Consider the following 19,487-nt stretch of genomic DNA (forward strand, 5'->3'; position numbering starts at 1 on the left):
TTGAGTAATTTGTGTAATTAGTGTAGATGTAATTTGCGTACTTGGGGTAATTTTCCGTAATTTGTATAGTTTTTGTAATTTGAGTAATTTTTTTAGTGTAAGTAAGTTATGTATTTGTGTATATAATTCTCAACATGTATGTAGAGAGAAAAAATGAATGCATTTTATATAAAACTTTTTTTATTAATATTATAAATATGTTTAATACAAAATGGGTTTTATTTTATATTTCATAAAAGAAGATAAGTGTATTTATATCATTTAAAAATAATACCAAGTTTAATATTTTAAAACAATTAAGATGAAAATAAAGTTTTTGTAATAATAATGATTAATTTTGACATTTTTTTTACTATATAAAAAGTTGGTGAAGTTTTAATTTTACCAAAATACCCTTCATACAAATTTAAATTATTTTCTCTCTCACCACATTTAGTTTTTATTAAGATTTAATTTCATCCATAAAACAACTATAGATTAATTAAATGTACGGTTGTAAATGAGTTCTTAAAGTTCTTACAACTCAATTAAAAAATATTACACCATGTCTTTATTTTTCGTGATCTCTTATTTTTATATCATGTAATGTAAGGCCCCGGTCCCGGTGCCCTACATTGGCGTTATATTTACTCAAAAACACAGTTCTAAATATCAGAGTTAATTAAAACTTTCGCTTAATAATGATAAAGGTCAACCATTTATTACAAATATTCGTAACTTGTCTTTTCAAACATAACATAAAATATAATATCAAATCATTATGACAAATCTTCAGACGCCAGGCTCTTCAGATCCTGCCATGTGTCCCCCTCAAGCCAGCTGTCTCAGTCTATTTACCTGTGTGCATACTAAAAGTCGGCTACGCTGAGTGAGTTCTATTTAATGAGGTTACATACAATACACACACTTACTTTCATATATGTATCCGAAGATGCATATTATATACTTTACCTGTTTACCTTCCATTCGTACATACATTTATTCATACGTACATTCTTTCATACTTTCATACTACATACTTAACTATCTTTATCATCTCATATATTATTAGGGTCTGGTCCCTTCTATCTCAGATATTTGTCGGGTCTGGTCCCTTATGTCTCAGATATTATCAGGGTCTGGTCCCTTCTATCTCAAATATTGGTAGGGTCTGGTCCCTTCTTTCCATACAACCATACCTTCACTTCCGTACACACACATTTATTTTATACTTTCATACATACTCTTAATCATTCATGTATCTTTCATGCATCTTATATAAAACTCATCCTTCCTGTGATACCTGCAATATCCGAAGATTGTTCATGTACCATCAAACATTCATCCACATTCTTAATCACTATCACATAAATCATATAAGGCATACACTTACCACTTGTGACATTTGTCTTTTTTATTTGTGTTCGTTTTTGTATTTGTATTCGTTAAACCGACCCGTGGTGTCGTTTTAATAAATTCGTTTGGTCATTTAATATTGATTACGATGATTTATAGTTCATTCATTTTCTATCCGTTTAGTTCAACTAACGAATCTCCGAGCTATAAAGGTTTAGCAAATAATCAAAGTTTAAATCTATCGAGTATAAAACGTAAACAATACAAGGATATTAAAAATATACTAAGTTTTGATTAAGTTACATTTGGTTATAATGTTCAAGGGTTAATCATTAATAATTCAAAAACACTTATTTAGAAATTTAAGAAGTACAAGGGCTTATAGTGTAACATTTGAATTTAAATAATAATAATAAATATTATTAAAATACCCAACGCTCCTAATTCAAGTATAAATAGGACCCTAAACATCATCTAAACTTGCACCAACCTTCAATCCTCTCTCTAAAACTCTCTAAAATCTTTAATCGGCTCGTGTTAGTCCGAACTCCGGCGACTCCGTTCACCGTTATTCCGACACCAATCGAGGTAAAACAATATATGGTTTCGATTCAGTTTTACCCGACAACCAAAACCCCTAACATAAATTAAATAAACATGGAACGATTATGGTGAATTGAATCTAGGGTTTTATGTGAAGAAGATGATGAATATGGGTTTGTGTTTATAATTAACTCTTTTCATCTTTTAAACAAAAGCTTAACTGGTCCAATGGTTGGGTATGTGTTGTATGGTTGTTAGACCCGGGTTCGAACCCGGGTCACATCAAACCCTTTTCATTTATTTTTTAAAACCATTTCTTTTTTTAGTTTCAACAAATTAAATATACTTTTATAAATCATACAAAAATAAATAAAATTATTTTGGTAAAACAAAAGATGTTTTAATTTTCGTTAGCAAATTCGTTCAAGAACCAACTTTTACAAATCAAACCACCCATTCAAACTCGTCAAATAATTATGTAGATAATATATATATATATAATGTCGTTGTAATTTTAAAATGAAACATAACAATTATGACAAATTCCTTAAAAATTATGAATCTTGTAAATAATAATATAATAATAAAAATTGATAAAACTCGTTAACTTAAATATTAATACACTTAAAAATGTATAACAAAATTCTTATTAATAAAAATGTATAAACTTTAAAACCATCATTATAGTCCCGTAAACTAGTTAGTAACTTTTGTATTTCTTGTTCTAGCTCGTGAGATTCGATCGTTCGATTTCATTTAACGCACTTACGGTTTTCCTTTTCAAAGTTATCTCCAATCACAAAGGTGAGTTTCTCACACCCCGTTTTTAACTTTTTTTTTTACATTTTGAGGGTAGCACAAATATCCTATCAACAATTCTATATCTTTTATTTATCATTTACAAACTACAATTCGCTACATGGACTTATGTGTTTACTTGCTACTTGCTATGATATTACGTGCATGGATTTCTTCGATAAGTATGATCATACGCCCCCCTTTGCACTCATGGACCATTGTTTCTAGTGGAAAAGGGACTCCGATCTGAGTACGTTGGTGCACAATCCCAACTGGAAAAGACCTTCGTTTATTCTTTACACTCATGGACCATTGTTTCTAATGTAAAGAACCCTTATGTATTTTTCACAAGTTTTCATGGAATTGTATGGTTTTTATGTAGTATTTAAACTGTGTGAACTCACCAACTATTAAGTTAGTTGACATTATTTTATATATATGCTACAGGTACTATCATTAGAGGGTGAAATGGACGAGGTCACTAGAAGATATATTATTTCAATAATAAATATATAAGACATGGGTTTTATTGTTTTCTTTTGTAATTGTTTTGTTGAACAACTTGTGTACTTGGAATTTGAATGAATTAATGATATTATTGTCACTTAATAGTGTCACATGTGTTTTGGGCAATCTGTACGTCACACCCGAGCATTTTCTGCTTTAGCCGGGGTGTTACACCACTTAAGGTAAGTGTATTAACTAATCACATCAAGTATGCACACAGCCCCGAAAACATAACAAGGAATTGGGTCTAGAAACTCACCTGACCTCGGGACCTCTCAGAGTTAATGGTAACTCCTTTCTTTAACAGAGAACGACTAACTGTATAAAAATTACACGTATCAATTAACAATCACTATCCATAACATATTTCTAGTTTATTATAACCCTTAACGTACGATGGGTCCAGGGGTAGCGCCCCCGGCAGTAGGGTTCTAGGGGCGATAACCCCTGGCTGGGGTTAAGCTATTATTTAATTTGCTAACTCATTCATTATAATGAATGGCCTCTGATTAAGCCTTATTCGTTATCCCTTTAGTTATGACGAATGGTCCCATTCGTTATAACGAATGGCTTGATCTGAGACGAATGAGTACATAGCGAATGGCTAAGGCCATTCGTGCTTTCCATAAGACGAATGAGGGCTCATTCGCTATAAGGGCATGCAAGCTTATCTTATAGCAAATGGCCTATTCGCGGTCTTAACATGGCGAATGGGAGATAACGAATGACGAATGCCATTCGTTAATTTTGTAAGACGAATGAGAGGCTCATTTGTTATCAAAGACACGCAAATGAATCCTATTCGTTATGACATTTAACGAATGACCGGCGACTCGTTTAACATAGCGAATGAGCATCATTTCTTACCAATCTTTGACTCAGAGGTCAATGTCAAAATTGTCAAGAACACAGATGGGTCAACTTGGAACCAGATTTGTGATTAAACTTCAAATCATGATGAAATAACACCAATTTGGTATCAATGGGTTCGCATACCCAGCGCCTACAAACCCTAACCAACCAATCGTCAAAATATTACGTTTTTAAGGGTGCGATTGATGCATATATACATACGGCTCATTTACCCTCGATTAATCTATCAAAAGTTAAAGGATTTTACTGAGGATCATTGGGTTTGTTTTGTCTTTATCGTTTGCATAGATCTAGGAATATTAAACGAGCCGAACAAGTTTTCGTTAATGAACGTACCTTAAACGAGTCGGTTTTACGAACACGATCAAGTCTTGATGTCGGTTTTGGCTCATTACGATTCTCTAACACTATCAAGCTCGGGTTCACACCTTCGGATCTTGGGTCAGGATAAAGGAGGGTGTGTGTGGTTTTTAAAGGTGTAGGCTATGGTGTAGAAATGCATATAAATGAAAAGGTTTAGGGTTTAAGGGGTATCTATACTCCCTTAAGCCCATGAACCTAAGGCTCATTTCATCCCTTATTCCATCCTTTAATATCCAAGCCCACTCTCTGATATATTATTTATTTAACTGATTAATGAAACGCCGATAATAATCGAAAATTCTTTTATTAATATTATCAAAAGTAGGATGTTACATGTAATATGCGATTGAATTCTATATCTACGATTATTGCAGCTGTTCAATTTTTCTGAAAGTTGTATCATTTTTTAATTAGTTTAGTCTAGTAAATCGTGTGTATTATATTTACAAATAAAATAGTATAAAAAAGTTAAACTAGTGATTTAATTATTAATAAAATTTTAAATTATTACATTTATCTAATCTTTGAAAACAAAGTTCACTTCTCTAAATTACATGATATTTACACTTAGTATTAACCATTGGCTGACTATGTTGATAATGTAAATCAGGTAAACTAACCACGACGAGTTAATTGCTAATTAACTACTCGTATTGGGAATGTAAACTAGTCTCGACGAGTTAACTACTAATAAACCACTCGTAGTAGTAATGTAAATCAGGTAAACTAACCATGACGAGTTAATTACTAATTAACTACTTGTATTAGAAATGTAAACAAGGTAAACTAGTCTCGACGAGTTAACTATTAATAAACTACTCTGGTAAGGTAGACTAATCGCGATGAGTTAATTACTAATAAAATACTCGTATCGGGAATGTAAACTAGTCGTTGAGCAAGATCTACTCGTAACGACTAGTTGACCTTTCAATCTAACCATTCAAGTTAGTATTTTGTAAAACTAATCGGCTCCATGTATTTTGGTAAACAAACACCTTGTCGTGGTTAGTTTGATAAACCACTTGTGGTTCAAAAAGTTTTAAAACTACTTGTCGCGACTAAATAACTTATTTACTCGTGAGCGTTGATTATGGGGCTTGAAATAGATCTTCAAAAGAAAAAGGCCTTTTTCAAATGGGCCAATTCATTTGGGATCATGCAGATCCACTCTTTTTCCTATTCAAAGCTCAGCCATTCGTCTCTGTGTTTTCACATCGAGAATTATTTGCAGATGAAGAGATGTCAAAGAGGCTTCTTACTCCCAAAAAAAAATCCTCCTACATCTCTATATAAACGCTGGTTATCAAGAAGATGCAAGAAAAGCACTTCGAATTGTTGATTAATTGCCAGAGATGGCTTAGAACCAATCGTTCACTCTCTAATGGATCTTTCCGTTCACAAGTCGATGATTAGTGAAACTGATCGTTATTGTTAGTTTAAGTACACGTGTCAAGTTTTAATTGGTTCTACAAACTACTCGTGTGTATTCATAAACTACTCGTCACGACTAGTTTATAATACATATTTTATGAATTTCTTGCAAATGACGCCTAAAACCTGAAACGTTTTCATAAACGCTTTTTTTAGGATTTTTACTATATTTATTTTTGTATAGTATGTACAAGCTAGTGAAATAAAAGTATAATGTAAAATGAAGGTGTATAAAAGATGAGCGAAAAAATGACGGTTGAAACTTGAACAATGAAAAGCGCCTTATGGTCAAATTAAAATATGGTTAGAAATGCACAGGAGAATAAATACTCAAAATTGATGAGAAATTCTCATAATAACCTTTTGAAGACTGAGAATTCCATAATAGCTTAAAAAGAATTCAAAATGTGAAAATAATCCTGAAAATCTGGTATGGGCGACACCTAGGTAATTGAGCCGAGAAGATTCAAAAATAATTTGAATATCGTCGGCTCCGTCTAAATTTTAAGTAATATCGTCTTTCCTGACCAAATTTTACGCAATCCTATATGCTCCGCTCAATATTTTGGATAAAATATCTCCTCCTCCTCCTCATCGGCTCTTAAAATCTAGAACCGATTCACTGTTACATGGCTAACCAATAAATTTTAAATCGGGCTTGTAAATCATATGGGCCGATAAAAATTATATTTTTAAAGAACTTCAATCATTTTTTAAATTTTAAGGGATTGATGATTATGAAGATGAAGATGAGTAGGACGAAGAAGAAAAAGAAAAAAGAAAAGAAGGGTTGGAGGAGAGAGAAAAACTGTTATAGAAGGGAACATTTTTTTTCTCTAAAATTTGGACAGAGCCGACGGGATGGCTCTTAAAATTTGGCCGGAAAAGACGGATAACTTAAAATTCGGATGAAGGCGACGAAATTCAAATCGTTTTGTAGCTCGTTGCCTCGATTACCTAGGTGTCTCCCCATACGTGATTTAAAGGGTTATATCTGGATTTTGAAACTTTTTTGGCCTATTTTGTGATTCTCTCTTTTCTAAAGGGTTATTATAGGATTTTTCTCTCTTTAAAGATTGATCGTAAATGCGTATAAAAATTTACGTATAAAAATTTATGTCAGAATCGCGTAAGAAAATACAAAAAAATAATAAAAGTAAGAGCATCCGTAAAATCATAATAAGCACCCCGAAAAACATCAAAAAAGATATCTAATCAGATGTCGCGTTGTAAAAACACAATTAATTAAAAACACGAACAACTCTTCGAACATGGTATTTTAAAAAAACATTGTCATGTCATATCATGTCATATATATATATATATATATATGGGAGGGATATTTTGAGAACATTGATGAGTTGTAAAAACTTTAAGAACTCAATATGGACCACATATTTAGTTACATGAGTATGAAATATGTGGCTGAGAATAAATATGATTAACAAATTAATCAAGAGAGAGAATAAGTATTTTTGATGATTACACAAGTTTAAATGTAAGTTACACATGTGTAATAAGTCGATTCGGTGTGTAAAAAAATGTTGTAATTTTTTGTACATTACTTACACTTACTATTACACATGTGTAAAAAAATTCGAAAAAAATTGTTACGTTGAGTTCTTTCGAGTTCTTAAAACTCAAAGCGGTTCTCAAAAGATATCAATCCTCTACATATATATATATATAAGGGATGGTTCATACGAGAAGTAATATTATAACGAGAAGTGCAAGAAGTCAATCTCAAAACAATTTATTAAACAAATCAATGATACATAATAATCATGGCAAGCTTGTAACTAAGAGAAAAGTAATATGCCATATATTTATGATAAAAGGTTACTTTTGTCTCCATCCTAGTTGTTTCAAAATATTAATTCTCTAATCACTCTTAAATTATTCTTCACATTAATTCCCTTAAAAAGTTACAATTTTCTTTAAAATAAATTTGGCTTTTACATAAAACACATATTCTAAGAAATTTTTTAATGAAATATCTTCATGATCAGGCTTTTTACATTCACGGTTTCATAAGATTCATTTAAATTATCTTTTACATACATATGAAAAAAAATGTATATGTAAGTAAATGGTAATAATTTCATCTACACAAATAACATAATAATCTACACATAACTTATGTTCACTTATACAAATTGTTATTTAATTTATATTCATCTACATGCAACTCATGTTCACCAACAGATAACTTATTTTCACTTACACAGATTATTGGTTTCTTTTATTTACACTAACACGGAACTAACACTACAACAAAAAGGATTTTTTAGTACGCACGAAAGCGTCCTAAAATGCTATTTTACAGGACCTTTCATTTAATAGGACCAACGAGAAAAGCGTTTCATGTAAAGGGGTCATAATAAGTCTCGGAACTCAAAAAGTGTCTTAAAATCCCAAATAGGATTATGAAACCAATTTTATGGTCGCATAATATATCCATTAACAACCCAAAAGGCATCCCAATAAAAACATATTATGACACTTTAACAATGTTATAACACGTGCTTACCTAATTGTAAACTTTTGATACACATACAAGCGCCCTTAAAAGTTAATTTATAGGACCCTTATGATGGAACATTATACTACCAAGAAAAGGGTCCTAATATCCCAAACAAGATTATGAAACTAAATTTTATGGTCGCATAATATGTCTATGAAATTAAATAGCATCCTAAAAAACATATTATGACACTTTTACAATGTTCTAACGTTTAATAGGACAAAAATTCGAAGTCCTAACAAATCATATTATACAACCCTTTTTAAACGTCCACACACACAATTTTACGAAGCAGTTATGGATATCTAAATAATGGTTTTTATTAAACAATAAGAAGTCCATCAACATATATAATCCTAATAGTTATTGTGTATAACATCAACTATTGAAAGAAATAAAACTTCATTATATTAAATAAGCTTATTCATAACAAAAACACTAAACATAAATAAGTTATAACATTATCTAACATAAACTCTTGTATGTAACATTCAACAAAGAAATTAAAAGCAATAAAAGAAATAAGCACCATAAAATCCCGAGTCATCCTGCGTCCTCAATCCTCACGGACTACCTACAAATAAATCATCCATGTATAAGCATTAAGTTCCATGTTATTAAAATTATTCGTATCACAAGTTTAACAAATACATACCGAGATGAATGGACAAGGCCCTGCGATGGATGCACCAATACAAACTTAAATTGTGGAAAATAACTCATATGGTCTCACCAAATTTTCATCTATTTTTATGGTACTTGAACATTTAACTTACACCAGTTTGGTCCAATCTCTGTACCACCAACTAGCTCATTGGGTCCATTGAAGAATAAAGAACAGATAAGAGTTTCCATACTTGAAGTGCATATTCCATAGCAAACCAAATCATTTTGTACATCTGTTGACACTAGCAACACAATCAAGAAGGATTATAAGTGTAAACACATTTAGTAAAATTACATTATGAAAAAGATACTTAGAACTTCATTCCGATTTTAGAAATTGAATATCAAACTAATCGTACATTCTGAAGAAAACCAAATTAATTTGATATTCAATTTCTAGAATAGCATATGTAACCTATGGGTTCCTCACTTTCTCTAATCTAGATGAAAATGGTGTAATACTATAAAAACAGAGCAGGGTACAGATATCAAATTAAAAACAATTTGCACTTGCACTTATGAGATTAATATATAAAAATTTGTGTCAATAAGTAAAGTGTAAAAGTGGCTTGACAAGCAACTTACAATGGAAGAAGGCACCAATTGTAGCAAGTACGGCAGCATCAAATAAGGCACCATCACCATCCAAACAATATATACCCGCACCATCACCATCCAAACAATATATTATCCTTCAAAATCAGCCTCGTTTAATATTTCTAAAAAGAAAGATCAGGATCTTGCAACACTAAGAATTAATTCATATTCATCAAACTTAGCAATATCCATTTCATATAAACAAAAACGCGGATCCAACGAATCACCAACTAAAATTCAAAATCCATTTCCAAACACTCAAATCTCCAATTACTAATTCACCAGTCAGGAAAAGCTTTATACGAAACGAAGAGAAACAAATTACTAACCTCGAGTATAGCTACGACCGCATGACCGCTAGTGGGACTATATGACATCTTAACCACAGGAGAACCAATGTTAATCGAAGATATCTTGCTACCAGTGTAAGCATCAAAGTCTACATACAAATATCAACATTCAATAACTAAATCACGCACAAAGACCTAACACAATAAAACAGCACGAACGGAGCCCTAACAAAGATCTACTGCTTTCTAATTCTAATTAACAACAAAATATTATTATAAAAACTAATCATACATTCATACCGATAATATAAGTTCCGGCAGCAACAGCCACCAAGGTTTGAGTCGGATGAAACGTGGCAGCGTGAGGCTGGAACGGCTTCGAACTGCGGCCGACGTGCTGCAGATCCAGATGCTTCACAGTCGTCCACTCCATCGATGAAACACCCCAAAATTTGAAACAACTTTTTAACATATTTTATCATATTTTATTGCGGAAAATACGGTCCCAATTTTTTTTAAACATATATAGCAACTTAATTATAACAACGACAATCAACAAGCATCACAAAATTATTATTTTTATCAATGCATCAAATACATCAACTTAAAACACATTCCACAAATATGTGGACGAGACTTAAAAGTCTTGTGTGTTCCGATGTCCGTCACGAGCACTTGATCTTTCGCCATATGATTCCAAGATTGGAATTTCATCCAAGGTATTATAACATTATGACAAATGTTAATGTTACTAAATCAACGTATAACATCTCTAGCAAACATTACTAGAAAGAACATAATAAACTCATCGTTTAATAATTCCACCACACCGTCAACATTCTTTGTATGCTCATCCATTCACCTTCTTCAAGTAACTTGACCGCTCAAGCATTCCGCACGAGCCATAAAACTAATCTCAGTCTTCAAAACGACGTAAGCATGCCCTAAAACATATCCATACTACAAGTTAGTAATAATCTTGTATCATATCACCACTAAGCGAAGTATATGGAAAGAGTATAAAAATAATAATAAAAAGATCAATTTTACTTAAACCGACGTAAAGTCGGCGTAGCACAGACCACCATCGATGTAACCTACGCGAGGGCCGGCCCTTAGGGGTGGCAGGGTGGTCGACGGGCACAGGCCCGACACCCCGCTAGGCCCGAATTTTTATTTTTTTAAAAAAATTACATGTATTTTTATTAAATACAATATGCATATTTAATGTTTAAACTTAATTACATAATCAATAGCTTGGTCTAGTGGCAAAGGGATATTACTTTCAACCAAAAGGTCATGGGTTCTAGTCTCATTTGAGACATGATTAATATTATTTTTATACAAAAGTTTTTTACACAACCTAAATTATAACCAAGTAAACTCATAAAAATTAAATTATTTAAACCAAACAAAATATTCCTTTTACTTAAGGCCCGAAAAAGTTTCGCCTTCAGCCCAAAACTTTTTTTGCTTTCTCGGAGCCGGCCCTGACCTACGCCATGGCGTAGCCTACATGGTTATTAGCGTAAGGTACGCCGGGTGCAAGTCTGCAACCCCAAATCTTCTTTCTACAGCTAACATGTTTGCTCGTTTCCCGATTTTCTTCTGCTGTTACTAAAAACATATATCCAACTAATGAAGTTGAACCCTAATACTTCAGTCAACATACAATTAGAACTCATCCCAACACGAGTCACGAGTTCTATTATTTAAATCCCCGATTAAGCAAAACGAGCGTACCATATAGATGATAACAGAGAATAACTTCTTTAGGGGTAACACTATATAAAAACAAACACGCCGCACGTGTTCTTGGTAGGGTTCCCATAATTTATTTTTATTTAAAATCTATAAAGTTTCAGTTTCAAGACAGATTTGCGCAGCTGTAGCAAATTAATATTTACACCCATTTACAGTGGGTGTTTCAGTTCAAACTAAAAATCTCAATAAAATAGACTTGTAGAGATTTCTTTCAATATAAAATACACCCAAAACAGACATCCGGTTAATTTACTATGAATATTTGAAAGCTGATTAAATTATGGAATAAAGCTGAATTTCCAGTTTCAAGCAGAGTTGCGCAGCTGTAGCAGTTTAACATTTACACCCATTTAAAGTGGGTGTTTCAGCTCAAACTAATAATCTCAGTAAAATTGACTCAGAGAGCTTTCTTTACATATAAAATACGCCCTAAATGGACACCTGGTTAATTTACTATGGATATTTGAAAACCGGTTAATTCAAAAAATATGTTGAACTTTCAGCAACCGGATCGCTCGACCCATTAACCATTAACACTCCCTTTTTCTTGAATTTATCATCGGATCACCATTACAACATTGAATTATTCTTAGCACAAACCATACTCCTTGTTGAAATGCGAAAACACGAAAGAATAGTAGTTGTAAGTTAGAATTACTTACCTTATAGGTGGTTTCTTTATAACTCTAATTCTTTCGCTTGCATACTTCATGGTCCAATATCATCTTGTTCCTCTTCACAAGTGTAAGATCCTATGAAACTCACCATTCACCTGTGCATATATTCACGGGTTAGTCTTACATCATACAATTTAATACATTCATCTACCCGTGAACAATCCTTCATCAAAGATCATATCATGTCAATCACTTTACATTCATTAGACTTTTAAGCTAAGTGTTTTTACAAACACTTGGTGTGCAAAAATTTTACTAGATTAATAGCAGTTATTCTTTGACCCAATTATCTCTAGTCTCATTGTTAGCATAAACCTAGATTTCATATATCAAACAAAATCAATAATCATCAAGCATCAATTTACTAGTATTAACTAAATCATTTCATATAACAATCATTCTAACAAGAATTTAGCATGAAACCACGATTCACTCAAGAATCCCCAACATGCATATCATCATACATGGAGTTTATAATTTCTAGTCAGAGTAACATACTTAGATACTCAAATACAACCCAAAAGAACAACCAATTTCAAGTTATTCCATAACTTCAACATAACTCAAGAACACCTAAAAGTTTAGGGATTATAAGATAGAAAATCACATACCACACATCCAATTAACTAGTAGATGATCTTGTAACATTCAATTCCTTGCTTGTTCAACCTATTAATCGACTTCTAAGGCTTGAAATCGAGTTCCTCCTTCACCTCGTCGATGTACACGAACCCAGACACACCTCTTTCAGTTTTGACCAATAAACCCCTTTCTTTGACTAATTTAATAGGGATTTTCCAGAAATTGCAACCAAGTCCCTCCACTTTATTAACTTGTTATAACCCACCAAATTAAGTTTATTCATTCACACTTGATACACCAATTATTTTCACCTTTACAAACCGAGCCTAAATCATATCGAGTATTTTTCGATAAAAAATCGAGCAGTTTCCAAACATTATTTATTTCTTTTTTATTTTAAAGTTATCAATAAAAAACAAGTTTTAAGTTGTGAATAATAGATCATTTAGTATTTTTAACAATAAGAGAACAATAAGTATTTTTATCATGAAAATAATGAACCTCATCTTAGTCGACAACTATTTAATCGATTAACCGATGTATATGCCACCTCACAATCCAAGATATTATGGAAAATATATAGATAAGACCCAAGTGTCAAGTGTAATATTAAGTTATGTTATATTAAAACTCTAGCGAATAAGCGTCCTATAAAACAAATGTTTATGACTACAATATCATGTGTCCTATTACGATGTATTATAATAATACCACAATGATTAAGCGTCCTATAAAGGTTAAAGTTATAAGACTCAAATGTCAAGTGTCATATTAAGTTATGTTATAATATAACTATAGCGAATAACCGTGCTATAAAACAGATGTTTTATGACTCAAATATCAAATGTCGTATTATGGTGTATTATAATAACACCAAAATGATTAAGCGTCTTATAAACGTTAAAGTTATAAAACCATAGTGTAAAATGTCCTATTAAGTTATGTTCTTATATGACTTCGACTAGAAATGGTCCTATAACACCGAACATTTATGACTTAACTACAAAGTGTCCTATTAACTTGTGTTATAATAAGATTTTCAGTGATCAAGCGTCCTATTACATCACCACATAATGGGACACCAACAACTACATGTCTTATAGATTACTTTATTAGGATTTACATTTTAAATTTCTTATTAAGTTATATGATAATACGACCCCAAAGAATCATCCATCCTATAAAATAACTTTTTAGGACACCGGTTGTGTAGGGTATATTGTAAAAGGACCCCGGATGTTCATATGTCCTATTAAATAGATTTTAGGACCATATTTTATAAGCGTCCCACACAAAAGGTCCTAAAAAGCCCTTTTTGTTGTAGTGTAATATTCACCTACACATAACTCATATTTACCTACACATAACTCGTATTTCCTACACATAAAAATATTGATTAAAAATAATTAAAATTAAAAAAACATGATTTTTTTGCACATTGAGAATATTTTACAAGTTAAATTTATTACTATCAATTGTATATACAACTTTTGTTTGTGTAGATTAATATTCTAATATGTGTACTTAAAGACAAATGAGTAGGCTTTGACATGAAGTAGTTTTATATATGTAGGTTAACATGGTGTTATGTGTAGATTCATATATGTACTGTGTATGTGATATTTCAAATTGTGTATGTTAAATTTTATTGTGTGGGAGGTTCATATATGTACTTTGAATGTGGTATTTCGAATTTTGTATGTGTAAATTTTATCATGCATAGTTTTATATATGTACAATGTAAGTGGCATTTCGAATTTTGTACATGTAAATTTTATTTTGTGTTAGTATATTTGTATGCGGTATTTCGAATTGTGTATGCACAAATTGTATTATGTGTAGGATTGTATAATGTGTGAATGATTTTACGAATTCGGTATAAAATTGAAAATCTTCCTAGATTTGGTTAAGTTAAAAAAATTATGACGAATAAATTAATCATAAATTAAAAATAAAAAAAACAAACAATTTAAAATAAAAATTAGTTTATTATTTATATTTTTAGATAAATTAGTCAAAACTTTTTTTATAGACAGAACTAGCTATATTATAAAATTATTTAGAATAAAAACAAAAAGATGTGCAACTTATCCCAATTAGTTTTCACCGTCCATACATAGAAATAAAACTTGTACTAAAATGTCCATTTCAATTAAAATAAAATATAAATAAAAGAAAAATTATAATTTGTTGTAATGACTTCTCGCACTAAAAACATTTCTGATAGTGGTGTTTTTGGTAGTTCTTGTGAAAAACCTTAACTTAAAAACGCATGATAAAAACCATATCCACAATAAGATTGTCCGCAACGTTATCAGACATACTTATAACATGCAGGACTAGTCAGCATGCCTAGGGGTGCAAATGAGCCGAGCTGCTCGTGAGCTGCTCGAGATCGAGTCGTTAAAAAGCTCGATCGAGCCGAGCTTTATCGAGTCCAAGCCCGAGCTCGAGCCGGCTCGCGATCCTAAACGAGCCTGTCATTTATATAATTTTTTTAAAGTATATATTTTATAATTATTAATTAATAAATATAATGTTATGAAAATATAAATAAAAATAACTGAATAATATATATTTTTATAAATAAAATTATAATATAAAAATATAAAAATTAATTACAATTATATAAAAAAATAATTGATAATAGTAAACGAGCCGAGCCCGATCCGAGCCCGAGATTCAAAATCCATTCATGAGCCGAGCTCGAGCTTTGAAAATAGAGCTCGAAACGAGCCGAGCTCGGGCTCGAGTTTTGTGTAAGTAAAACGAGCTGATCTTGAGCCTAGTCGAGCTTGGGCTCGGCTCGGCTCGTTTACCCCCCTAAGCATTCCATATTAGATTTCCACTAATTCTTCTCAAATGCATATTTTACCCTCAACAATACAATATTCATTCTTTCCACATGCAACCTTATTATTTTCAAATCATCATTATTTTTTTTATTTTTATTTAACAATCCTCTTTATTAGAGGAATGATTTAAATAATTAAACAAAATATATTAACACAATTCTAATATAAATAAAGTTAATTTATGTATAATGTTACAAACATAGATGTAATACATTTTTCTCTATATATTATATATTACTTTATTTGTAATTTAATTATTTAGATCATTCTGTATGTTAGTTGTCTCTAAAACTTGTTTTTTTATAACACTGTTTTAGAATAAAATAGTCGTTGGAAAGTTATACACAGAAAATCAATATTCAAATTAATATTTAAAGTTCTTAAATAACAAGCCATTGGATTATTTTTAATTATTAAACAAAAATAAATAAATAAGTTTACTTTAGATTATAAAAAAATTAGATAGATAAAACATACTACATGATTTAAAACAATACAGTCGTTGAGGAAAAATTACAAAATTATTTGAATTTTAGTTGACACTGAAAACTTGAATATTATTTATTATTTCTTAATTTTTGCTATAACATATTATTTATTTAACGTTTTAATATTTATTTAAATAATTTATTAGTTATCTTTTGTTAAACTCTTTATTAATTATTATTTACTAATCATTCTCATTTTAATTGGGTGATAAAGTGGTTAAAATGTTAAATTAAAGGTCATAGGTTCAAAGTTCATAATGTATAAAAATTTAGTCGTTCAAAAAAAATTATTATTTACTAAAATTAGTTATTTAGAAAAAAGGTTTCATTTAAAACAAAAAAATATTAATACTTTAAATTAAATGTGGCCCACCATAGATACATTTACGCTCTCTTCTTGAGTTTTTTTAAAGTAGGGAAAGGAAAAGAAAACTAAGGATAGTTAAAAAATGGGTGTTCTTGAGTTTTTTTTAGGATATAATGGAAAGAAGTAGGAGGAGTTATGAGGGATTAAATTGGTGTTTTTTCTCAATAAGTTATCTTCCCAAAAATGGGATGATTACTAAGGATAAATTTTTTTCCAATAAGTTATCCTTTTATGTAACATCCCATTTTTATATATTATAATAACCATGATTATTACCTTATTAATCTATATAACCTAGCAAAGATTCAAACCCTTCTAATGTAAAACAAAATTTAAATAAATCAATCTTTTTATAAAGATGAAAATATTTATGTCAAAACAATATGGAAAGGCTAAAATGTAAATAATCAAAGTTAAAGGGGTTATATAGAAAAGGTGGGGTATGTGTTTGACTGTGTGAGCTTTGGGGAGACGGGAAGAGAAAACAAAAGAGAAGGGGGATGCTTTTGAAGAAGATTGAATGAGTTGTGATGTTGATTTTCGATTTATAACATCACATGATATGTTCATTGTAAGTATCGTCTCTTTGTTTAAGTTACATTATATTTACCTAGAACCTACGAGTGGACATGAACGATATTTTGAACAATTTTTATGTTGTTTGCTTAGAAACTTCATGTAGTAGAATTATGTGTGGTTAGAACCATTCAATTTGATTATTTTTTATCTTAGGGTTCATGGATAAGTTGGGGATTTTGGAAAACTAGTGATTCAAAATGGTGCTGATAGAGTCTAGAATCTGGACTCAAACAAACGATTAAATTACAGAAACATAATAACCCGATTCGAGATGGGAGGTATCCGATTACCCAATTCGAGATGGGAAGTCTCAGATACAAGGTTAAAGAAAACCTAATACTTTGATAATAATAAACATTGACATCCTCCTCACTATAACAAAAGATATAAATAAGCACTAGTAGAATAATAACTTACCCTAAACTTTAGCTACCCTTTATTAATAGAATAATAATCGGTCCTAAATATTAGCTACTCATTAACCCCCTCTCCCCTCTTTTAATAATTGATTTGACCAAGATATGGGACCGTATCAATACATCCCGGCCGTACAAACGACTTGTCCTCAAGTCGAAATCTGATAGTTGTGCCAAGCGATCAACCATTCAATTATAGGCTGACCCGCTTCGTATATTCATCCATAAGCTAGAGCAGATTGTGAAGGCCCTGCGATTTCCTTGACTTTTGCATCTACACCCCACTGGAGCGAACCGCGATTTAGGTGACTATGATCATGCGTGTCCCCTGTAATTGCAGTTGCTTGTTTAGCGGTATTCTTTTCCTCTTCCCTTGATTTCAACAGTTTGCATGTTAGGAATCGCCTGTTCTTCACATAATCAGATACACGTGGAAGGATTTTAGGAGTGGATTGCGATGACTGAGTAACAACCGATAAGTTAGGTTTGAAGGCAGGTGTTGCTATTGGTTTTCTGTTGGGCTTTGCATGGCCAACTTTGGACTCAGATTCAAGGGTCAAACTTATAGCATTAGGTTCATCAGATTTAATTTCCAAAATCTGATGATGATTTTTCTGGTTATAAGAGCTGACCATCTCGCCTCTTTTTTCGCCCATTAAACTGTCATTCGCCCCCATGTTCTTTCGATCCTTATCTGCTGTTTCACAATAGTTGCCATCTCTTATCATCTGGGACTTGATTTCTGCAACGTCACCCCTCAATCGTGAGAGTATGGTGTCGAGCTTGGCGGCGATGGCTGCCAATTGAGTGAAGATTTGATCCAACGTAAGACTGCTACCACCGCTACCCCCAGTTTGCGTCATCGTGCCTTTAATATTTATATCATTTACCAAGAGCATGGAATGCTATACATCTCAAGAAGTATTTCTTCTGATCAGGATCAGGTATTCTTGAGGATACGTTATCCTTAGAGGATCCAGGATCCCGAAATTGGTAATATCTATCTGATTACTTATTCTTTATAATTTCCTATTATCAATTACAGGATAACATATTCTTAACAATTTATATCTTCCAAGTTTTAAGTATCAATCCAGGATGTTAATGAGATACGTAATAATCAAGAGGTTGGCCACCTCTCATTTACATTCGAGGTACTATCCTATTTCTCTTGGCCTAGCCCACGTTTGGATATGACCCCCGATGGTCATGTCCTCTAAGGTTTAAAGGTTTTCACCTTTCTTATAAATAGAGTTTCTACACTCTCGCCTGGAGCGCACGCTATCCAACGTATAGTCTGGCGCAGCGGGACCAGTACACGCTTAGTGGCTGACAATTTCATTGTTTTCGGCTATATGGAGGATCCTACGATTTACGGTAGACGTACCATACCACCGGTTTATAACCTTTTCACGTTATCTTACGTTTGGGCTAAATCCCAGTTTGGGCGAGTCCCCAGTTAACATCCGTATCTTTTTGCCAGTCTCCAGTTTGGGTTTGTCCCCAGTATTTGGGCTTGTCCCCAGTTTAACACCAGTTTGGGCTTGTCCCCAGTATTTGTGCTTGTCCCCAGTTTAACACCAGTTTGGGCTTGCCCCCAGTTTTTGGGCTTGCCCCCAGTTTTTGGGCTTGTCCCCAGTTTATTTTATGGGCTTGTCCCCAGCTTAATGGGTTTAATCCCAGTTAACATTATAAGTTGTTTGCAACAGATTTTCTAAGTTCATTATGAAGATCAAGACTTATGGATTCAAAATCCTTAAATTGCTTCTACCAGGATCACAAAATTACTTATGGTAACCTAGGTCTAATTAGACCTTATGGTAAGATTTCTG

At 31.9% G+C, this 19,487-nt stretch overlaps 2 long non-coding RNA genes across 3 annotated transcripts; both read right to left on the reverse strand.

Annotated features, from left to right (window-relative positions):
- Window positions 1–8,685: 8,685 nt before the first annotated feature.
- Window positions 8,686–10,263, reverse strand: LOC143577741 (uncharacterized). Its single transcript, XR_013143156.1, has 3 exons — window positions 10,228–10,263; window positions 9,626–10,076; window positions 8,686–9,282 (listed from the first exon to the last, which is right to left on the reverse strand). It is a non-coding gene; the product is annotated as an uncharacterized LOC143577741 (long non-coding RNA).
- Window positions 10,264–10,598: 335 nt separating this feature from the next.
- On the reverse strand, window positions 10,599–13,260 carry LOC143577742 (uncharacterized). 2 transcript variants are annotated; one of them, XR_013143158.1, is made up of 4 exons: window positions 12,980–13,260; window positions 12,354–12,443; window positions 11,423–11,544; window positions 10,599–11,024 (listed from the first exon to the last, which is right to left on the reverse strand). It is a non-coding gene; the product is annotated as an uncharacterized LOC143577742 (long non-coding RNA). The 2 variants fall into 2 exon arrangements; XR_013143157.1 differs by having other exon boundaries at window positions 11,423–12,443.
- Between the last annotated feature and the right edge of the window lie 6,227 nt (window positions 13,261–19,487).

The sequence above is a fragment of the Bidens hawaiensis genome, unplaced genomic scaffold (genome assembly GCF_021521415.1).
Source record: "Bidens hawaiensis isolate Kalapana, Puna unplaced genomic scaffold, B.hawaiensis_p1.1 tig00028791_1, whole genome shotgun sequence".
NCBI lineage: Eukaryota > Viridiplantae > Streptophyta > Magnoliopsida > Asterales > Asteraceae > Bidens > Bidens hawaiensis.